Below are 25,577 nucleotides of genomic sequence, written 5' to 3'. Positions count from 1 at the left end.
AGTGCAGTGGAATTAAATTGACAGTTATGATACATCCACTGCATCCAAAGTGTGACATATTAAGTAATTGACACTTCACGTGATTACATTAAATTAATTAGGAAGCAACTGCAAGGCAGAGTATTGTCTACTTTTGTCGTTTCATTCACATAATTTCTAAGGATCAAGTCGCAAAAAAGATGCTGTCATTATTGCGAAATGAATGAGAATTCAATTAAATTTTTCCTCCGACCTACATGAGCTTGAGAAGATGAAGCTCTGTTTTCTCTGACGTAGGTATATAACGAGATATGGACACGAATGAGGTCGGAATGTGGTGATGAGCAGACAGCAGTACTACAAATGCGTGCAGGGTGTTGAAATTCATGGTTTTGTCGATGGGCGGCGGGACACCATCTCGACACGCCGCAAATGTCATTTCCAAGCAAAACGGCAACAATATACTTGGCAGAGGTGGCTGTCACTGCGGTGGCTGTGTGGGCTAAACCATTTGTATTTTGTGCAGACGGTCTGGGTTCGAGTCCAGCTCAGGTCTGATATTTTTCATTGACTATTACATTTTTACTACGTCCTACTAGTGCAGATCAATAAAACGGTCCAGAACGACGTGTTTCAAACAATCATGGCTGCTTATCCTACAGTTTTCATCACCTCCCTAGCATTTGTTTGTTTGTTTGCCAACATTGTGATTTCAAAATAATTTATGTTCATTTCATCATCCTTAATTAAAACTTTTGTATCATTTATCTTGTTTATTTTTTAGTTGGTTATTTAACGACGCTGTATCAACTACTAGGTTATTTAGCGTCGATGAGATTGGTGATAATGAGATGGTATTTGGCGATATGAAGCCGAGGATTCGCCATAGATTACCTGGCATTCACCTTACGGCTAGGAAAACCTCGGAAAAAACCCAACCAGGTACAGCCCAAGCGGGAATCGAACCCGCGCCCGAGCGCAACTTCATACCGGCAGGCAAGCGCCTTAACCGACTGAGCCACGCCGGTGGCTTATCTTGTTTATATTATTTGGGTTATATAGCTTCTGCTGTATGAGATTATGGATAGTCACGTATCAGAGATTGTTTAATATATATTGATAATTGAAGTGGAATGCAACTGTTTTAATAAAAATGAAACTGAATTAACAAAGCCTTCTTGACTATAATATTTTCGCTGTAAGAAAAATCCTAATGTAAACAATAGCACGTGACTGAAGTGAGGCTTCATTGGCCGCTGTTTGGCGCCATAGATTCTCAATGCGTGTTCCCGCCTACTGTTGTACATTCTGTTTCATGTTAAACATTTCCCGTTACTCGTCAAGTAGGCCTAACCTCACTACTATGCATTCGTTTGCTGAGGAAACATTTAATTTATAATTATACTGTAATTAAATTATCACATAATTTATTATATACATTTAAGATTATTTGTTTTTCCGCTTTTGAGAAGGTTTCTAATCTTATGACTAATAACCACACACACCGAGGATACAGAAGCCATACTTCAGTACCACGTGCTTACGTAGTGACGCCAGCTCTTACAAGAACAGACTACCGCGGTGTTACTGTCGGTATTAATCCGCGTTCATAGTACATAACAAAATATAAAAGTAGTTTTTCTTTTACATAGCGTTTTACATATGAGTGAAGTTATATGTTTCATTGTATTTAACAACTAGAATTGATTTTTTTTTTATTTTCAAATAATACAAGATTATGGTTTCTAAACACGAACTATATTTCTCTGCGCCGTGTGAGTGTTTCGACTGGGAGCCAATCACGGGTATGACAGCAACGTGCTTGTGTTTACATTAGGATTTTTCTTACAGCGAAAACAGTATAGTAATCGTTCATAGAATTCAATGAAGACTGTATAGTTGGCACAACTGTAATAACACAACAGTTGATCATAACACAGAACTGCCATCTAGCGGAATATTTGTAAGGATGAGATGGTACAATAATACGTTTTGAAGACAGTTTAGTATTTTAGTAAGTCAATTAATATTTTATTGTATTAGAGTACTTTATTTCTTCTAATCTTTATATACTTTCTTCTAATCGTGTAATAGTCAATTAAATCCCACTCGAGTTTTGATTTTCTCTACATAAATCAAAACCTCTAGTGAGATTACTGTTGGAAAATCTGCAGTGAACCTTGTGGCGAGCAAGGTTCTCTCGTTCCCCCTTGATAAGACAGTATCATTACTCCGAATACTCTTCAATCCATTATCTCATATTCACATCATTTCCCTGGTTACCAGTTGGCGAAGTACTAAGGGGCTGGCTTAGAAATATGTGAGCTGCACAGCAAACCTTAGCATAGTCAACTGGTGTGGGCGAGATGCGCCTAATTCCGGGTCCCTCAATTCCATCTTGTAAGAATCGTTTATTACCCTCAGACTTGCTGAAATAGTATGAACGATCATGTTGCTGTTTAAAGTTTTGATATGGTTTTATACTATTAACGACACAGTGCGATCACTATACAGAGTGGTGACTTGGAACACGAGCCACAGGGATTTCAATGCTAACATTTATATTTTGTTATATTAACTCCCCTAATTATTGTAGAAGAAAAGTTTTTTGTAGAGAAAAAAATTCTGCACCCATTCATACCTTTAAAAACAATTTTTGGTTGGCTGGGGATAAACACTATAAAAAACGTAATACAAAATACTTCAGCCAATAATTTTTAATGCATGCTAATCATAGTTGGCCATGGATTAGTAAAAAATATTTGAATGCGAAGATATTGTTGTTTATGTTTCATTTGTTAATCTGAGAAAATGTATTCCATGAAAGCAAAAGTTCAAATTATTAAATGGTTGCAACAAGATATCAAACATGCAGCCAGTGAATGTCAGACGAGAGTTTTATAATAGACTTGGTTATTGTTTAGCAGCATGGAAGTCTATTTGAACATTTATTGTGATTTACTAATTTACCATGAAATAATGTAAACATTGGTATTTTCATTGTTTATCTGTAAAAATTGAATTCACATTGATGTCACATTCGTTTGTTTTCTCTTTAAACTTCATCATAGCTGGATGGATCCTAAACTGTTTTGTTTTAAACACAAATATCAGTTATCCATGACCTACTGTAATTATGTTTTCATTAAAGATGGTTATAATTACTTTTTAATTTTAATTAATTCCAAACACTCATAATAAAAATATTAATTTAATAAAACAATTGGATACATAATCTTTTTCTCTACAAAAACTTTGACATTTTCTTCTATAATAATTAGGAGAGCTAATATAAATTTTAGCATTGAAATCCCTAGGGTGCGTGTTGCAAGTCTCCACCCGGTATAGAAGTTTTTGGTTACGTAAGTTTCTTTATTCACGCTTTAGCATCTGTAATCATATCATATCGTGTGTAGGATCTTTGGGTGTATCAGTAGGCCGTTGTTACTATTTTTGAATTCCTGGCACAGATTTGCAATGACTATTCTTGTTAAAAGGGAATGTTAAGATAAAGAATAATTTGCTCTTATAAAGGACTGAAAAGGAGAAAATTTACGTATCTAGAGATGCAGCGAGCATACTCAGGTTCTGTATTTGAAGCATGACGTTAGCTTGATATTCTAGTACTAGCCGTACCCGTGCGCTCCGCTGCACCCGTTAGAAATAAATATAAAGTAATTACATAATTAAAATAGGACGTTTGATCCAGGGAACATTCGTGTTTGATAGAAGGATAAATCGTTTATTATGTTACTTAATTTAAATTGTATTAAAAAATTAAAATGCGATCATTTTGATCCAGAGACCGCACATTTGGTCATAAAAATTATTTTAGGAAATACAGGAAACGAATGTACAGAATAACCTATCAAGTTTTCTGTGCATAAGAAGCTATTTTAATCTTACCTGTCCTCGATTCACTCAGAAGTTACTGTAATAACATTATAGCATTATGTCCATCTAGAGATACTACACTTTCCAATGATGAATTAATAATTAATTATACAAATCGGTTAATTTAGTTTCCGATATTACTTCATATAAAAACAGAAACATTCTCTGTAGGCTATGTTTCATAGCTTTCGATTGTTGTCCAAGGCCCCTTATAGACGAAGTCATTTGTTTTTATTTCATTACACCGCCTTAGATGGCGTTGTTATTGTAATTTTGAAACTCATTTATCTCATTAAATATCAGTCCTATCAAACTTTTGCATCGAATAAAACTTATCGGAAATTATTTTTAAAGAAACTTTTGTTATGTAATATTTTAATGAAAATTAATAATAAGGGAGATATTTCGATTTATTTAACTCAAGCCCCCTTATAAACCCCCCTTTTAAATAAAATATTTTGAATGCCATATAGCCTAAAATCTAAGTTACAACGAATTTAATTTATATTCCAATTTTCATATAAATCGGTTCAGCCATTATCGCGTGAAAAGGTAACAAACATCCAGACAGACAGACATACAAACAAAAATTAAAAAAAAGCGATTTTCGTTTTCAGAGCGGTTAATTATATATGTTAGGACCAATTATTTTTGGAAAATCGAAAATTACCAGAAAAATTTCGGCTACAGATTTATTATTAGTATAGATAGCAGAAACGTGAAAAAGAAATGTTCATTAAGAAGGAAAATGCGTAAGCAAGGAATAAGCAATTCTATTGGTTCTATAATTGTGTTGTCGATTGTTGTAATCGATTGTGGGCAGGAATCGACTGTCTGTTGCTGAGGCAACAAACTTTATTTACATTTTGTTTTATGAAGTTTGGGCGTTGATTCTGATATTGCAGTCTGGTTTTGCACGCTGTACGGTTCCTCATACCTTTAAGGGCGGAGAGCACGCCGTGGAAAAGGACGACAAGGTTTTGCTGTCAATTCGATTCACGATCTTTCATTACCGCTGCAGTCCTATTGGACGATCGTTGCTTTGACGCACACTTAAACTTGTAGCTAAATACCAAGCTTCTGACTTTAGGTCGTTAAGGTCACACCAACGTAAGCGTGTTGTGAATGGTCACATTTAATAGAATACTTTCTAGCTTTAATATAAAGTTACGTTTTAGAGTATATTGTGAAAGAGACTTAACGAACCTAGGAATTGTCTGAGGAATTAGTCATACTGTGCAATATTGATCTGGCTATTTGTACGAGTATAGTGAATAATAATAATAATAATAATAATAATAATAATAATAATAATAATAATAATACTTACTGGCTTTTAAGCAACCCGAAGATTCATTGCCGTCCTCATATAAGCCCGCCATAGGTCCCTATCCTGAGCAAGATTAATCCAGTCTCTATCATTATATTCCACCTCCCTCAAATCCATTTTAATATTATCTTCCCATCTACGTCTCGGCCTCCCCAAAGATCTTTTTCTCTCCGGCCTCCCAACTAACATTCTATACGCATTTCTAGATTCGCCCATACGTGCTACATGCTCTGCCCATCTCAAACGTCTGGATTTAATGTTCCTAATTATGTCAGGTGAAGAATACAATGCGTGCAGTTCTGTGTTGTGTAACCCCATTCTCCTGTAACTTCATCCCTCTTAGCCCATATATTTTCCTAAGCACCTTATTCTTAAACACCCTTAACCTACGTTCCTCTCTCAAAGTGAGAGTCCAAGTTTCACAGCCATAAAGAACAACCGGTAATATAACTGTTTTATAAATTCTAACTTTCAGGTTTTTTGACAGCAGACTGGATGATAGAAGCTTCTCAACCGAATAATAACAGGCATTTCCCATATTTATTCTGTGCTTAATTTCTTCTTGAGTGGCATTTATATTTGTTACTGTTGCTCCCAGGTACTTGAATTTTTCCGGCTTTTCAAAACGATAAATTTACAATTTTTATATTTCCATTTCGTACATTATTCTGACCACGAGACATAATCATATACTTTGTCTTTTCGGGATTTACTTCCAAACTTATCTCTTTACTTGCTTCAAGTAAAATTTCCGTGTTTTCCCTAATCGTTTGTGGATTTTCTCCTAACATATTCACGTCATCCGCATAGACAAGCAGCTGATGTAACCCGTTCAATTCCAAACTCTCTCTGTTATCCTGGACTTTCCTAATGGCATACTCTAGAGCAAAGTTAAAAAGTAAAGGTGATAGTGCATCTCCTTGCTTTAGCCCGCAGTGAACTGGAAACGCATTTGACAGAAACTGACCTATACGAACTCTGCTAATAATAATAATAATAATAATAATAATAATAATAATAATAATAATAATAATAATAATAATAATAATAATTACACCTATTGTTTTGGTCCAAAACAAACCGAAGTATTTTATTGGTTATGTCCAGCGAACTGCACGCAGAAAGTTGTCAACTGTTTATGAATGGATGTTGAAGTTGGTTGTCTTCCAAGCTTGTTGAGAGCTTCTATTATAAGATGTGCTCTTATGCATTTACATTGTATGCAGATCATAATATATTATTTGTGTTATTAGCTGACACGTGCTACCTATTGTTCATATGCGCGGCCTCACAGCGAAGTCAAGGAAGAACGACTTTCTTTCAGACAATGTTTGGGAGGGCAGAAAGCAGACGTGTTGGTTGTGAGTGTGTTTTGAAATTATTATTGAATAAACATCAACAGAATATAACATCTGTCTCTGAAATTGTTAAATTTTATTTCAATTTAAATGATAATGGTGAAGATTATTATTATTATTAATATTGTTAAGTGTTGTCGGAAAAATTCACCATTAAAATGGGACAAACTCACGGACAGGAGAACGCGAATTCGATTATGCGCACTGTTCAAAACATACAGAGGTGAGCCTGCCTGGAGAGAAATAAAAAATAGGTTGCAGCCGCCAAATTACTCTTCAAGGAACGACCACTCATATAAATTGAGGGAAAGAAGGCAGAGGACGGACACTGGAAAGTTTTCTTTTCTCAATCGTACTATCAGGGACTGGAATGCTTTACCTGCAGACTTACTAAAGGCTTTACCAACAACCAAAAATGCATGTAAAAATAGGCTTAAGGACCTTACTAATAGACGATAATTATACACAGTAGTTAAAGGGTGTAAATGATATGTTGTTATTGAAGTGTTGTATCAGTGAAGAATTATGTTGTGTCAGTGAAGTGTGTTGTATCAGTGAAGAAGTATGTCGTGTCAGTGAAGTGTGCTGTGTAAGTGAAACGTGTTCCTGTCAGTGAAGCTTTATAGTTTATAGTGGTAGTGCAAAGAATTTGAACAGTGAAATGTTTTTGAAGTGTTAGTGAAATCAGGATAGTATCAGTGAAATGTGTCGTAGTTCCAGTGCAGTGAGTGAGTTGACAGCGAAATGAGTGTAGTGCTGAAAGGTACTTGTGCAGGTATGAACATGTACTCGTGGGTTTTAGTTCGATCTTAGTTTTAAGATACAAATTAGAATATTTCAAATGTGATTTTAAGTGATCGTTTCATTTAATTTAGTATATTGCCTGTTGTTGTTGTTATTATTATTATTATTATTATTAGTATTAGTATTAATTATTAGTATTATTATTAATTATATTTTTAATTAATAAGTTTATTATTGCCATTATTGAGTGTAATTAGTTACCACTGCCACCGGGTATATACCCATTGCAGTGTGAATAAATACATACATACATTATTATTATTATTATTATTACCTTCTTCTTCCCTTCAAGTATTAGGCCAAATGGCCTGTTACGATCTCACAGTTGAATTTTCAATCCAGCGCTTCTTTGGACGACCGATAGAACTCTTCCCGTTTGGACGATAGTGGAGCATGACTTTTGGGATTCTATCTCTATGCAAGCGATGCAGATGATTTATCCAGTTCTGATAATGTTTTACGTGATTAATTACAGGTTCTAGTTGTAATTCTTCCATCACATCTTCATTGCGTTTGTGATCCCATTTCGTATATCCCGCTGCATATCTCATAAATTTCATTTCATTAGCCGTTATTCTGCTTTCGTCTTTCTTCCTCAATGTCCATGCCTCACTGCCGTAACAAAGTACAGGTCTCGCCAAGGTCTTGTAAAGGCGAATTCGAGTATGCCTTTGTACTAGGGAAGGTTTCATAATGGTGTTAATTATTACCATTGTTTTGGTGTATTTAGAAATTTTCTGTGAAATGTCTACTTCATCGAAAAAAGATAATGTGTATCCGAGATATGTAAAATAATTTATCCTTTCTAATATTTTTGAATCTAAACACATTTTGCTAGGTACAGGGTATTTTCCGCAGAAGGCCATAATTTTAGTTTTTTATTTATTGATTTTCATACCATATTTAATTCCAATTTTGTTAAAATTAAAAATTGAACGTTGTGATTCGTCTTCTGAGGATGCCACCAGAGCTAAATCGTCTGCAAAAAGTAATGAATCTAGTTGTAAATGTCTATTGAGTTGTATATATCCATGAGGCAATTGTTTCCATTCTATTATTATTATTATTATTATTATTATTATTATTATTATTATTATTATTATTATTATTATTATTATGTGAATTTTTTCGGATCCCTTAATACATTAACTATATACTTCTGCTTAGTAGGCCTACAAGGTAAGAAAATATTTTCATGTGTAATATTAGGTCTTTATTTTTCACTCTACAAATTATTACAAAGTCAAGTGTAGTTTACAAATTTTGCAAAATTAGTTTTGTTATTAATAAAAACAGTAATAATTACACATTTTAATGATATGGCTTTTTATTATATTATTAATAATTAAATAACAAAATTTTAGTTTAAAAACTCACTTGCTGACCTCCAGATGTCTCCGGACCACAGTTTAAGAATTAATGGGCTGCATCTTTTCCTGTCGATTCATACTTCTCAGGACACCATTCATCAATTTTTGTTTTGGTCTCCCCCTTTTTTATCGCCTTCACCTCTCACTCTGAAATTTTCCTTGTTAACCTCTGATTTGACATTTCTTCAACGTGTTAGAAACGCCTACTCTATCTTTTTATTACTTTTAAAATATTCTTTTCTGCGTTCACAATTTCTCTTGTAGTATTTCGGAACTTTTCTGGAAAATAGATGACATATGATACTATGACAAAAATGATGTAGTAGTAATAATAATAATAATAATAATAATAATAATAATAATAATAATAATAATAGTCATATATCTGTCTTCAATGATTGTGGAATTTTATCAATTTGAAGGTTATCAATCACCTTCAAACTTTTTTTTAAGTAGGTTATTTTACGACGCTGTATCAACATCTCAGGTTATTTAGCATCTGAATGAGATGAAGGTGATAATGCCGGTGAAATGAGTCCGGGGTCCAGCACCGAAAGTTACCCAGCATTTCCTCATATTGGGTTGAGGAAAGACCCCGGAAAAAACCTCAACTAGGTAACTTGCCCCGACCGGGAATCGAACCCGGGCTACCTGGTTCAAACTGTTTCAAGCAGGGACTCCAAAATCGTGTATTAACGTGAGATTAACTTTTAAGGGAATAATAGTATTAAAAGCTCAAAATCGCCTTTTAGTTTTTTAAGTACGCTATTTACATTAACCATTCATTTCTAAAGCTTTTGATAGACATCATTTGTGTAAATTCTGCCACTTCACAGTTTTTAAGTAGACATTTTTGTAAGACACTGTAATGTGAGTTATTTCTTGAAAGAATTTTTAGACATCCATTGCTGAATGTAGTCCTTTTAAGGGAAGAGGATGGTATTTTTTGGTGAAAAATGAGTAAATTTTCAAAAAACAATTTTTTTCCTTAAAATACTCTGTGATATGTGTAGAATACATTGTATAATATTTTGTGGGTATTTGTGCCCTTATCAGTTGTTGAGACGCCATTTTTAAACTTCCTGCGCTCTGGATTTTTAAATCACACCGCCCTTTTGTTTGTTGTTTCCGGAACTTGATTTTTTTTTCAAAACCAAATTTTTCTTTAAAATACTCTGTGATGTGTGTGGAATACATTGTATAACATTGTGTGGGTATCTGTGCCCTTATTGGATGTTGAGACGCCATTTTTCAAGTTCCTGCGCTCTGGATTATTAAATCACACCCCCTTTGATTGCTGTTTCTGGAACTTTACTTTTTTCGCTACATAGCCAGACAAAAATCGATATAATTTTTGAACTATTAAAGATATATGAATGAAATTTAGAATACACATTCTCTAGACTACTAGGAAACTTTTCTCTGTAACGGAATTTCCCTAATTGATTTCATTTTAAAAATAAGTCTCTCTGTTTGAAAGAAAGAAAATAAAAAAAATGTTATTAAATTTTAATTGTTTATTTTACAAATGTAGGAACTAATATCAAATTTCTGTTACAGACAGTTTGTAGAGCGTGCTTTTACAAATAAATTGTAACATAGTGTTTGAATTTATCTTTAAAAATGGCTTAGATATATCGAGTTTAGTAAAATCCTGCATTGGGTACATTTTTTTTTTCAAATCTGCCTCCCAAATAATTTATTCAAAATATTTATATTTTGTTCAGTTGCTATAGCCATGAGCTTTCTACATACAAAAAATTAATATTTTACACCAAATAAGAAAAAAGTTTTAAAAATTACTATCCTCTCCCCTTAGCACCACTTTCTAGGTTGAATAGTTAGTATTGTAGAACTTAGACCTCAGTGGGCAAAACAAATCCGAATCTGAATTATTGCAGTCTACTTGTCCTCATCTCATCGAACTATTTTTGTGAACGGAATGTTTATGAAACGAGGTCATTTGGCCGATATAGTGAACCAAAAACAAAAGAAAATCTCTCTCAACACATAATTATATTATAACTATTCTTTAAACATTTCTTAAGTTGGGAACAAATTTTGTATAAATTGAGAACTGTACAATAATTCAATACAACCGTTATTAAATATAGGTCTTGCATCGTTGTGGACTTTTTGAACAGTTGAAAGTGTTTACTTTAACATGCTTTCCAATATTTGTTAATTTTAATATGATGCTATTAAGCAATTTTTTCACATATCTCGATTAAAGTTTAAAATCCGAAACATACTGTTAGCCGAATGGCAAGTTTTCCACGTAAATTGCGATGTGTCGAGTGGAATTACAGTTGAAAACGACTGTTACCTACGTAAGTTCTGACGTAAAACGTGTTCCATTTCGGTACACGTACCGGGTCACCTCGGCGCTCAAGGTGTCAAATTTTCGCGCTCGTTTGTTTAGAGTGCTCCAAGCCTATTTCGTTCCACACAACTGGTTTATTACACAAGGAATGAGTTTTGCGTCACCATGACAACGAGTTGGTTCGTTTCTGATTGTTCTGTTGCAATTACATGGGCTATTTTTAACGAATTATTTTTTGTTAAGTTTATTTATACACTCTTTAATATCGTGTGTGTGACGAATTAATTTAAACAAAAGTGTGTTTTATTAATTTCTATTTGTGGAAAGAAACTTCTGTCTAGTTTATTCAGTGTTTAGGAATTTATAACAGTTAAAATATGCAGGCAAAAAAAGGCCATAAAACGTAAAAATAGGCACAATAATCTTTGGAAAAGGCATTATAAATTTTAAAAAGGCATAATATATTTTAGCAATAAATTTAAATTATATCAACATTACTCACATATATTTACTTTGTAGGTGACACATGTTGACTTATAAAGTCCTAAATCTCTCTTTTTTAGAACCTAGAAATCCATTTCCTACTCATAACCGTGGCTCTCATACAACCCTTAAATTAAAGTTCTAAATTGGATTTTATAAAGTCCTAAATCTCTCTTTTTTAACACCTAGAAATCCGTTCCATACTCATAACCATGGCTCTCATACACCCCTTAGAATAAAGTTCTAAATTGGCTTTTATGAAGTCCTAAATCTCTTTTTCTAACACCTAGAAATCCGTTTCCTACTCATAACCGTAGCTCTCATTCACCCCTTAAATTAAAGTCCTAAATTGGATTTTATAGAGTCCTAAATCTCTACTTTTTTTAGCACCTAGAAATCCGTTCCATATTCATAACCGTGGTTCTCATACAACCCTTAAATAAAAGTTGTAAATTGGATTTTATAAAGTCCTAAATCTCTACTTTTTTTAGCGCCTAGAAATCCGTTCCCTACTCATAACCGTGGCTCTCATACACCCCTTAAATTACTTACTTACTTACTGGCTTTTAAGGAACCCGGTAGAGTCCAGAATCTCTCTTTTTTTTTAACACCTAGAAATCCGGTCCCTACTCATAACCATGGCTCTCATACAGCCCTTAAATTAAAGTTCTAAATTGAATTTTATAAAGTCCTAAATCTCTCTCTTTTTTTTAGCACCTAGAAATCCGTTCCATACTCATAACGTGGCTCTCATTCACCCCTAAAATTGAAGTTCTAAATTGAATTTTATAAAGTCCTAAATCTCTCTTCTCTAGCACCTAGAAATTCGTTTCCTACTCATAACCGTTGCTCTCATTCACCCCTTAAATTAAAGTTCTAAATTGGATTTTATGAAGTTCTAAATCTCTTTTTTAGCACCTAGAAATCCGTTCCATACTCATAATCGTGGTTCTCATACAACCCTTAAATAAAAGGTGTAAATTGGATTTTATAAAATACTAAATCTCTCTTTTTTAGCACCTAGAAATCCGTTCTCTACTCATAACCATGGCTCTCATACACCCCTTAAATTAAAGTTCTAAATTGGATTTTATAGAGTCCGAAATCTCTCTTTTTTATCTCCTAGAAATCCGTTCTCTACTCATAACCATAGTTCTCATACATCCCTTAAATTAAAGTTCTAAATTGGATTTTATAAAGTCCTAAATCTCTCTCTTTTAGCACCTAGAAATCCGTTCCATATTCATAACCGTGGTTCTCATACAACCCTTAAATAAAAGTTGTAAATTGGATTTTATAAAGTCCTAAATCCCTACTTTTTTTAGCACCTAGAAATCCGTTCCCTACTCATAACCATGGCTCTCATACACCCCTTAAATTAAAGTTCTAAATTGGATTTTATGAAGTTCTAAATCTCTCTTTTTTTAGCACCTGGAAATCCTTTCCATACTCATAACCGTGGCTCTCATACACCCCTTAAATTAAAGTTCTAAATTGGATTTTATGAAGTCCTAAATCTCTCTCTTTTTAGCACCTAGAAATGCGTTTCCCTACTCATAACCGTGGCTCTCATACACCCATTAAATTAAAGTTCTAAATTGGATTTTATGAAGTCCTAGATCTCTCTCTTTTTAGCACCTAGAAATCCGTTTCCCTACTCATAACCGTGGCTCTCATACACCTATTAAATTAAAGTTCTAAATTGGATTTTATGAAGTCCTAGATCTCTCTCTTTTTAGCACCTAGAAATGCGTTTCCCTACTCATAACCGTGGCTCTCATACACCCCTTAAATTAAAGTTCTAAATTGGATTTTATGAAGTCCTAAATCTCTCTCTTTTTAGCACCTAGAAATGCGTTTCCCTACTCATAACCGTGGCTCTCATACACCCATTAAATTAAAGTTCTAAATTGGATTTTATGAAGTCCTAGATCTCTCTCTTTTTAGCACCTAGAAATGCGTTTCCCTACTCATAACCGTGGCTCTCATACACCCCTTAAATTAAAGTTCTAAATTGGATTTTATGAAGTCCTAAATCTCTCTCTTTTTAGCACCTAGAAATGCTTTGCCCTACTCATAACCGTGGCTCTCATACACCCATTAAATTAAAGTTCTAAATTGGATTTTATGAAGTTCTAAATCTCTCTTTTTTTAGCGCCTGGAAATCCTTTCCATACTCATAACCGTGGCTCTCATACACCCCTTAAATTAAAGTTCTAAATTGGATTTTATGAAGTCCTAAATCTCTCTCTTTTTAGCACCTAGAAATGCGTTTCCCTACTCATAACCGTGGCTCTCATACACCCATTAATTAAAGTTCTAAATTGGATTTTATGAAGTCCTAGATCTCTCTCTTTTTAGCACCTAGAAATCCGATTTCTACTCATGACCGTGGCTCTCATACACCCCTTAAATTAAAGTTCTAAATTGGATTTTATAAATTCCTAAATCTCTCTTTTTATCACCTAGAAATCAGTTTTCTACTCATAACCATGGCTCTCATACACCCCTTAAATTAGAGTTCTAAATTGGATTTTATAAATTCCTAAATCTCTCTTTTTATCACCTAGAAATCAGTTTTCTACTCATAACCATGGCTCTCATACACCCCTTAAATAAAAGTTGTAAATTGGATTTTATGAAGTTCTAAATCTCCTTTTTTAGCACCTAGAAATCCATTCCATACTCATAACGTGGCTCTCATTCACCCCTTAGATTAAAGTTCTAAATTGGATTTTATAAAGTCCTAAATCTCTCTCTTGTTTAGCACCTAGAAATCAGTTCCCTACTCATAACCGTGGCTCTCATACACCCCTTAAATTAAAGTTCCTAATTAGATTTTATAAACTCCTACATCTCTCTTTTTATCACCTAGAAATCAGTTTTCTACTCATAACCATGGCTCTCATACACCCCTTAAATTAAAGTTCTAAATTGGATTTTATGAAGTTCTAAATCTCTTTTTTTAGCACCTAGAAATCCATTCCATACTCATAACGTGGCTCTCATTCACCCCTTAGATTAAAGTTGTAAATTGGATTTTATAAAGTCCTAAATCTCTCTCTTTTTTAGCACCTAGAAATCAGTTCCCTACTCATAACCGTGGCTCTCATACACCCCTTAAATTAAAGTTCCTAATTAGATTTTATAAACTCCTACATCTCTCTTTTTATCACCTAGAAATCAGTTTTCTACTCATAACCATGGCTCTCATACACCCCTTAAATAAAAGTTGTAAATTGGATTTTATGAAGTTCTAAATCTCTTTTTTTTAGCACCTAGAAATCCATTCCATACTCATAACGTGGCTCTCATTCACCCCTTAGATTAAAGTTGTAAATTGGATTTTATAAAGTCCTAAATCTCTCTCTTTTTTAGCACCTAGAAATCCGTTCCCTACTCATAACCGTGGCTCTCATGCATCCCTTAAGATTACGCATTAACATTTGCGTTTACGACATTCATAACATCACTTTCCTTCAAAACGTCCTTCTTAACTAAATGTGTGAAACGATATATTACGTATCTTTGCTGCATGCACTATTTTAAGAGGCATGAAGAGCTCGGGGAATGTGTGTAGGGTTTCTGCGTCCTTGATATGGTTCCATTAACTTAAATGGAAGACCAGGTCGGCGAATTAACAACAGGTGGCAACGCTGGGAGACAGGGATGTGAAACAACCGAAGACTTAAGACAATCGACAGTAGAGAGAGGAATCGGAGGTTGGGAGGCTGCAGCTGGCAGCATGGAGGAGGGTTTGTCTGGCCGGGCGGCGCGTGGTGGAGTCAGCCGTGGTGCATTGTTTTGTAAGATGTGATTCCGTGCGCCTGAAGGGAGATACAACACAGTTAGTACTGCCTGCCAGATTATTTCAGTTTTTATTATTCGTATTTATATTTTAGTTCTCCACTGCGGTTGAGTGGTAGCGTATTCGGCTACAAATTAAACGGTTCGATACCCGGAAGAAGTGTATGTATGTATTTATTTACACTGCAAGTGGGCAAGCACCCGGTGGCAGTGGTATACACAATACAATTATACAATACACAATACAATTTTATACACAATACAATTTAACACAATAATAATAAAACATAAATAAAATACCTAATTTTACAATACAACCTACATAATTATGTATAGGCCCTACATAAGTTTCAATAGTCTTTCACTTTACTCTCATCTCACTCACTGTAGTGGCACTATGACGCATTTCACTGACACTTTAGGACACATTTCACTGACACTATAGAACACATTTCATTGACGCTATAAATTATCACTGATCGGAACTGTTCACTGCACTGTAAAACCATAACTTCACTGACTCACCTCGCTTCACTGATACAACAGTTCAAATAATTACACCCTTATGCATACTGTACTTATAAACAGAACTACATTTAAACTAAACATTTCTAGTCTAAGACCCTCTTACACGCTATTTTTAAATAATTTACAATTCAAACCAAGGAAACAACTCGTCAGGATAAATAAATACATGTCACCTTAAAAAAATTAAATGTTAAATGACACCTTAATTTTAATTTGCACTTTATACACAACTTTTTAAGTTACTCTTGAATCTCCTTAAGGAAGGACAGCCCTCAAAGACCGCTGCAGGTACGTCATTCCAATCATTTATAGTTCTATTTAAAAATGAGAATTTACCTACATCCGTTTTCTGTTTCCTACATTTGATTTTAAACTCATGATCGTTCCTACCATAGTACGTTGACTTTTCTAACCGAGCCGTTATGTCTACCCATGCTTTCTGACCTAGATGTGCTCTATACAATGATGTTATTCTAGTTTTCCTACGTCTGTTTTCCAAAGTTTCCCATTTAAGTTCTTTTATCGTATCGTTTCCATCTTCTCTTTTACCTTTAACAAATTTATCTGGCCTATACTGGATTCTTTCCAAGGAATTTATCTGATATAGTCTATAGGGATCCCAACATGTAGTTCCGTATTCCATTAACTGTCGCACTAACGTTAGAGATGCTATTTCCCTCGATTTGGGGCTAGCCTTTCTCAAGATTCTCATAATAAAGTGAAGTGCCCTCCATGATTTACCCGTAACATTATTAACATGCTCTCCCCAAGAAAGTTTGGAGTTTAAATACACTCCTAGGTATTTACAACATTGTTCTTGCGGAATTACAACACCACTGAATTCGTAATTAAGACTAGTTTGCTCTCGGGTTTTAAGGGAACTAGGTAGTCTGAGCATATGACTGTTGTGTGTAAGTGAAATAATTGAAGAAATTTTTCTGTTATTCTTTAACTTTTGAATCTATCAATTTACAATTTTCACAGTATACACACAATAATTACAGGTATATTTCAGTTTTCAGATTATCTTTCTATCTCGTATACATGATTTTATAAACAATTTTAAACCCGAAAAATATTAATTAAATTTAAGTTAAGAACATAGATAATTTAGGAACATTTTTCTCAAAAACTACTGGGTTCAGCAGTTCGAAATTTGGTATAGTCCTAATTCATATGGTAGTGAAGATTCATAGCCACATTCATATGGTTATCAAAATTATTATGGATTTCACAACCAGAAAAGTATTAAAGAATATGAAAATTTTTAAATATATATTTTTTCTCAGTATGGAAAATATTTTTTTAATTGAACGAATATATATAATGTGATTAATATGGCTGAAAATATAGTCAACTGCATTGGAAATATGCTTGAATTTTAAGGAACCTGTAATGCAAATATTCTCTGGGAAAAAATGTTCATGAAATATCTATGTTTTCAACTTAAATTTAATTCATATTTTTCAGGTTTAAAATTTTTTTATAAAATCAAGTAAAAGACATAGGAAGATAATCTAAAAATCAAAATATACCTACAAATAATATGTGTAATGCTGTAAAAATTGTAAATTAATAGATTAAAAACTTGAAGACTAATAGCAAAATCTCTTCACTCGTACACAACAGCCATATGCTCAGAATACCCAGTCCCCTTAAGTGGAGATTGTGTTTTCTGTTTATCCTTATTGTTTTAAGCGACGACCTTGCCACATGCTAACCACATGACCAGGTGGTCCAACGAGAATTTTAACACACGTTGTAGTGCCAGTGGTCTCGGGTTTGATTCGAGGCAGATGTAATGCAGATACTTCAGAGTGTATGAATCCTTTAGCGTGACGGAATTGGTGGCGTATCTAGCTACAATCACAGTTCTAGTATATACAGTCACTGCGGTTGAGTGGTAGCGTATTCGGCTACAAATTAAACGGTTCGATACCCGGAAGAAGTGGAGATTGTTTTCTGTTTATCCTTATTGTTTTTAGCGACGACCTTGCCACATGCTAACCACATGACTAGATTGTCCAACGAGAATTTTAACACACGTTGTAGTGCCAGTTATCTCGGGTTTGATTCGAGGCAGATGTAATCCAGATGCTTGAGAGTGTATGGATCTTTTAGCGTGACTGAATTGGTGGCGTATCTAGCTACTATCAGAGTCTAGTATATACAGTCACGAAGCTTGAGTTTATGAGGGTGCTAGGAACAAAAGACTGTGCAGGTACTATTTCGCATTGTCTGTAATGAAGTGATAGTAGCGATCCTAGTGGTTAGCAACTATATATGGATGCATATTTACTACGTATTGAGCTTCTTGACTGTATATACTAGACTGTGGTACTATTTCGAGATTCGATTTCAGTTCGATTAGCCCAATCTCATTACTTCTGGGTGAACGAGTCCTTTAAGAGGAGTCTGTACATCGAATTTTGACAAAAAATGAAAGTTTAGTTTTTATCGTTTTTCGGTAGTTTAATGTGTAAAATGATAATGCGATTTTATTTTTTCTTTTACTCTGTCTTTAGGAAAAATAAAAATATAATTTGTACTAACTCTTAATGCAAAAATGTTATCAATGAATTTGTTTTTGTCTGTTTTTTGCTAACTGCTCAGTGGAATTTTAAATTTATTTAGCTGGTTGTATATGTAAATCTAGGTTACATATGCCCTATTTTTTCTACATTTGTCTTTTATAACTTCTGAGAAAAGTGCGCCCAAAATTGAGGAATTTAACATTGTAAGATACGAAAACTTTGACACGTTTTCTTCTGCACTTTCTTATTTTTTGTGACATTTGTGCACTTTTCTCAGAAAGTATTGTACCCGCAAGGCTGAAATTAATATACGATATCAATGTGTTGGCATTTTACACAGTAGATAAAAAAATTAAGATTAATTAAATTTATTTTAGCTAGCTAGCGTGTGAGTACAAATTAAAATTATAAAACAAAAATGTTTCTAGCCACTACCGTAAGAGCCAGGCTCGTGTAGGTGTGGTCTTAGCCAATAATATAACACAAAATTTACAAGGACAGTTTACTAAATACAGTAAGTAACTTAATTCAAACCAATAAATAACACACAAAAGCAAAAAAAAAAAAAAAAAAAAAAGACAGAAAAAACACATTTAATATAAATTGACAATCCGACAGTAGCCAGTGATATTCAATAAAAACATGAATATAGTCGACAGAAATAAAGGGTAAAAAAATACACACATTTGTTAATATTATATGTCATGAATAATTTTATAAATTTCTTCTTTAGAAGCTTCAATTTTAAAATATTTCAAATTCGGAAAATGGTTTGTAATTTTATTATAAAGTCTTGGGCCGAAACTAGCACCATGTTTAAGACCTGCACTTGTATGACATTTAGGCTCAATTAATGGGAAAGTAGACTTTTGTCTTCGAGTACGATATTCATGTCGATTAGATTTATGTTTTATTTGATTTCTGTGGTAGTAAGTTAGTAAACCATAATTATAAATTTCTTCAATAGGAAATACTTTAGAATCTGTATAAATTAAATTTGTTGGGTAGTCCATATTTTTGATTAGACAAATTTTTATTAATCTTCTGTGTAATAGAATTAATGGATTAAGTACAGATGATGCTACTCCACCCCAATTTATTATACCATACTGTATTAATGATTGTACTAAAGCTAAAAATATTGTTCTCAATGCCTCCTTAGTGATAAAATTTCGAAGTATTATTAATTTATAAATTGTCTTTCTTATACTTGTACACATAAAATCAATTTGTTTATCCCAACGTAAATGCTGATCAATAATAATTCCTAGGTATTATTTCCATCTTCAGCAAAAATAAAACATACTCATAGGCCTACTATACAAAGGAAACAAAAGACAAATACACAAACTACACCAATACATAAACAAATTACACCCAAAACTTCAATACACACTAGAACTTGAAAACAACTCCATAAATTTCCTAGACATCACCATAACAAAAGTTGACAACAAACACACCTTCAAAATATACAGAAAACCAACCACCACCACACACACATACACAACACATCCAATCACCCCACATAACACAAACATGCTGCATTCAGGACAATGGTACACAGATTACTCAACATACCCATGAGCCAACAACACTACAATGAAGAAGTGAACACAATCAAATACATAGCACAAGAAAACGGTTACAATCCAAACATAATAGACAACATCATAAGAAAGACAAAACAAAAACTTAACTAACACAAAAACACGCAAAACACAACACAAACACAAGAACACAAGAAATACATCACACTAACATATGAAAACAAAAGCACACATAAGATCACATCTTCATTCAGAAAGCAGAAATACAACATAGCATACAGAACAGAAAACACACTACAAAGACATCTCAACACACAAAAAACACAAACAAATAAATACGACCACACAGGCGTATACAAACTCACATGTAATAGTTGCGACAGTTTCTACATAAGCCAGACAGGCAGATCATTCCAAACACGCTACAAAGAACATATTAAAGCAATAACCAGAGGACACAATACATCTACATACGCCGAACACATAACTAATGCTGACCACACATACAATAACATAAATACAGACATGAAAATCCCACACATACAACCCAAAAACAAAAAGCTCAACACACTAGAACAATATGAAATATACAGACACACTAAAACACACCCCGATTAAATTCTCAACACACAGATCAATTTCAGAACACACTATTTGACGCAACTCTTCATCACACGAACGCACCCACACAGTCAACCATGCAGTCAAAATTGAGGAATTTAACATTGTAAGATATGGAAGTACAGACTCCCCTTAATGTGTCTGTAGCTTATCTGGCTACCATTCATGAATTCGATTCTTGGTTGGGGTAACCCCGGTACTTACGAGTGTATGGATCCTGTACTGTAACAAGGTAGCATATCTGATTAGCAGGGAAAGGAAGTTCATGTCCTAAAAACGTGAAGAATATGTATGCATTTATGCCGTAAAATAGATAAATATGCTACAAAATTTGCATTATCAGTCTGAGATAATTTTAACAAAATAACAAGGTATAGGTAACTTATGTTTAGTCTATGGATTTTGAAGTGCTTGCCTCATTGCTGAATGCTCCATTTATGCTGTTACAGTTCACAACTAAGCAGTGACGTATGTTTTCTGTTGTCATTCTTCGTCTGTTATCTCTCAGCATAGCTTTGTAGCGCGAAAAACTTCGTTCTACGTTACAAGAAGTAAGAGGGGCTTGCACAAAAGCTGTGAGCTGTTCTATAGAAAATTTTGTTGGTTTTTGGGGTGTTTTGCCTTCGAGAATATCTTGAATTTCTTTAAGTTGATAATAGCCAGGGTTTTTGCTGTTTTCTCGTTCACTTTATCTCCTACATTTCCTGGAACTGATGTTAAACTGGATATTGTTCTATCGAAATCTGCTAAAGACTGCAGCAAAGGAATACCAATTGCTAACTTGAGAGGCTCCCTATGAGGGCGTCATCGTTACGTTCAAAACAGAGCACTGTATATTAGAGAGTACCGCATTCTCGGCGGCGGCAGCCATATTTACTCCTTGCTCGGCACAGAAGCGTAAGCAGTAATGCTAGAACAATGGTGATTAAAGGCGATATCATACATGTTGTTGTAATTTATTAAACACAGGAGACAAGCATTATTAAACATTACTGTCATAGCGAAATGACTCATGGGAGATAATATTTTATTATTTATGTTATGTCCATTTCAATAGGGATAACATCAACAATTTTCTAATGCAATTCTCACACCAACATTTCGACCACCACATTTAGCAAATTGTTGTCGTGAATTTGCTATAACAGACAATTTTCTTAACAATAAATATATTCTAGTTATAAAATAGTGATAAGACTTTTTCAAATATATTATAACGAATTGAGAACGTATGAGTTGAAGTGTTAATTTCAATTTTTTCAATTTAAATTTTATTTATTTCAAATATACAGAATAAAGAAATATAATTACAAAACAAACAAAGAGAAATACAAATAAAATAATACAAGCAATATAAAAAGAAGATACAGTAGTATTAACAAAATTTGAGACCGAATGAGCAGCGCTCGTGCTCGGTCGCAGTTCAGATATAATATTAAAATAAAAAATAATAATATAAATAAATAAGTAAAATAAAATAGGAACTAAAATATAATTACATCGGCAATGGAATTATATAATATAATATTAATACTATAGAAGAATAATATCGCACGTGAAAAGTAGGACTAATATATATTTCAAAATTATAGAATACAAATATAATATAGGTTGATTAATTCATACACATAGGCTATAAATTTATTTAATCAAATTGAAGATATTAACACGTTTCTAATTTTCTTGTTATATGTTAGTGGGTTACATGTTAGAAGTTCTGGGTGTAATTTAGTTAAAGCATTGTACAACCGAGGGCCAAAATTTATGCTATGCTTTAGACCAGCAGATGTGAGACATTTAGGTTCTACTAATGTTGAATTAATATTTCGTCTTGTGTCATAATTGTGTGTCTGTAATACAAACTTATTACGATTTTTATGATAAAATTTTAACAGCGTATACTTATAAATTTGTTCAATATTAAATATATTAAATTCAGAATAAATTAATTTAGTTGGATAATCGAAACGTTTCTTCAAACAAATTTTAATTATTCGTTTTTGTAGTAAATTTAACGGACTAAGATTAATTTTTGTACTTCCACCCCAAACAATTATACCATATTGAATGATAGACTGAATAATGGCCAAATAAACATTTCGTAGAACTCTAATAGGTAAGTAGCATTGAAGATTAACGAATTTATAAATTGTTTTACGAAGCCTCTTACAAAGATAAGTAATGTGATGAGGCCATTTTAAATTCTGATCAATAATGATACCCAGATATTTGACATACGTGGCTTCTTTCAAAGGTGGACATTTACAACTTTTGGGATCTAAACAATTTTCACTGTGTATTATTAGTCTATATTTATCGCTAAATTTTAAATTTTGAACGCTGGCAGCTGTTAACGAAAAAGGAACTAAAGTTGATTTAGATATATTTAAAGAAAGGAAGTTGGAAATTTTCTACCAACGTTTCACAGTTTTCTGCATTTAGAATTATATCAAACACGAATTTACAAGGGTATACAAGTGACATTTCCATGTACGACTTGAGAGTCACTAATATGCTAATAAAATTTATAGATTCATCCCTGTTATCAGTTATTAGATATGAAATACAGTTTTCACAAATATTATATAACTTATTTTGTTTTATTTTGAACAATACTGATCCCAACAAATAGTAAAGACTTGTTGTTCACTCAAGTCAATATTTCCATTTTCAGTTAAATTAAAATTTAGCCTATATCAATTTCTTTTGCTCAGATTCACTAGACCTTTCTGTTTCGGGTTTACTTACATCTATACCTAGAAACTCAACTAATTGTTCAGAATCGCAAACTTCCCCAAAGGTCTTTTTCCCTCCGGCTTCCCAACAATACTCTATATGGATTTTTGGATTCGTCCATACGTGCAACATGCCCTGCTCATCTCAAACGTCTGGATTTAATCTTCCTAATTATGTCAGGTGAAGAATACAATGCGTGCAGTTCTGCGTTGTGTAACTTTCTCCATTCTCCTATAACTTCATCCCTCTTAGCCACAAATATTTTCCTAAGAACCTTATTCTCAAGCACTCTTAATCTCTGTTCCTCAAAGTGAGAGTTCAAGTTTCACAACCACTTTACTTGCTTCAGTAAAGTTGCCGTGTTTTCCCTAATAGTTCGTGTATTTTCTCCTAATATATTCACGTCACCCGCATAGACAATAAGCTGTAATGCTAATTCAGCACAACAGCAATTGATTACACATTGATTAACTGCACAACAACACGGCATTCTTCATGATAACGATGGAAAATCACACTAGAAACCTGTGTTCCTACGCAAGTCTTACGGTGTACAGAGTCTCCGCAGGAGTAAATATGGCCGCCGCGTCGGCATTTGTCGGATCAAAAGAATGCGGTACTCTCCAATATACACTGCTCTGGTTCAAAATTCATAAACATGAATTAGTCGTGTTTACGAGGTTACACACTTTTAAAAATCAGGGAAAGACAAGTAAACATACATATTATGCAGTTCCCCTGCATAAATGTTAAAATATGCAGTTTTATGCACAATAAAAGTAATGTCATTGTATTCAGAAATTTGTGATTCATGTAGATAATCTTTCAGAACAAGGATAGACAACAAATATGCAAAGGCATCAACTTCTTTTCCCTACTGATTAGTGACCATTCCCGGGTTCGATTAGCGGCCTGCAACGTAGATATGTCTTGTCTGACTAATTTTGTCTTAAGTCATCATCTTACATGTGCTGACTATATGACGACGGTTCCGGTACTTATGAATAGGACTGTATGAATCCTACACCGCGATTCATGTAGTGGGGCAGATTCGAGTTCGATCCCCTGTAGACAGTGAACTGGTTGAGCGTCTTATTCCCATCCAAGGTTGTCGTAAGTGGTGACCTTGCTCCGTGCTAACCACAGATCGGCTAGGTCCTTTACTCGTGATTGTACGTAGTGCGAAATCTCCGATATAACTTAACTTGTAGTGCGTTCGACTACAACACCAGTGGACAGGAGTTCGATTCTTGGCTTAGGTAAATCCATTACTTGGAGTTTACGAGTTATATCTTGGCACTTAATTGGTAGCGTATTTATCGATCCCGGGTTTGATTCTCGACAGGAGCGACTATGTCTTGGGTTTGGTCACTGTTTTAAGTTTAAACGGTGGTCTTTCGTTGCTTATGAATACACAAATCCTTCACCGTAATCCAAGAGAACAGTGTCCTCCTAAATCGTCTTGCAGCTACCATACTGGCCGCTGAATCCCCGTTCAAGCCCGGTGAAGGGCGATGGATTTTTAATGACGATGAAAGACTTTACTTTATTTCCTTTAGACCGGAGATAAAATTGAAAGGCTGTTAGATTTACGGCACTTAAAATAAGCCTGTGCCTGATTGAGATGGTTCTCGACAAAATTTACTGAACATTTTATAGTCCACGTCAAAATTTAACTGTACGTTGCACAGTATGTAAATATAAATTGATTTAATCTTCCAATAGAACCAATAATAACGGATAATAATTGAAGAGTGTTATTCCAAAACGCGTTTAGTCCATTTTTATAAAAGGACTGGACTAATTTTTTTATTCACCGGTCTACGGACTTAGCGAGTTTTCAAGCGACATGCACAAGCTTAAAATATAATGATAGAAGTCTAAAAAAAAAAAAAAAAGATCGTAGTCATATATAGGTCTATGTATCACGCTCTTCAATTGTTAACGTGAATTCATAGTGTAAGTGGGGGTATGTTTGTCCCATCCCTTCATCTACAAGGAGTAAACAATATAAACTGCCAAAAAATACTGGTGGTAGAACATAAATAACTGAAGAAAAAAAGTCATAGTTTTCCTGTGTCTGTCAAAGTTTTCGCAGAAAAAAAGTGGTTTGTGAGTCTAACGTTTCCGAAAAAGATAATAGAGTCGAGTGCCAAAAAGTAACTAAAATAAGCAATTGCCAACGAAAGTAACCAATTCATTCATTCATTCATTCATTCATTCATTCATTCATTCATTCATTCATTCATTCATTCATTCA

At 33.8% G+C, this 25,577-nt stretch overlaps 1 protein-coding gene across 3 annotated transcripts in view; it reads left to right on the top strand.

The window, feature by feature from the left end:
- LOC138713097 (tetratricopeptide repeat protein 28) overlaps positions 1–25,577 on the top strand; it is a 212,104-nt gene that overhangs the window by 9,823 nt on the left and 176,704 nt on the right. Inside the window, exon 1 of one of the 3 annotated variants that reach the window (XM_069844864.1) lies at positions 15,293–15,388. The exons of the other annotated variants lie outside the window; for them this stretch is intronic. The gene's annotated coding sequence lies outside the window, so the exon portion shown is untranslated. Of the gene's footprint in view, positions 1–15,292; positions 15,389–25,577 lie in introns of those variants that run through there. 3 annotated transcript variants of the gene reach the window in all.

This window comes from Periplaneta americana, chromosome 14, assembly GCF_040183065.1.
Source record: "Periplaneta americana isolate PAMFEO1 chromosome 14, P.americana_PAMFEO1_priV1, whole genome shotgun sequence".
NCBI classification, from domain to species: domain Eukaryota; kingdom Metazoa; phylum Arthropoda; class Insecta; order Blattodea; family Blattidae; genus Periplaneta; species Periplaneta americana.
This window is presented reverse-complemented; position numbering and strand designations above follow the sequence as displayed.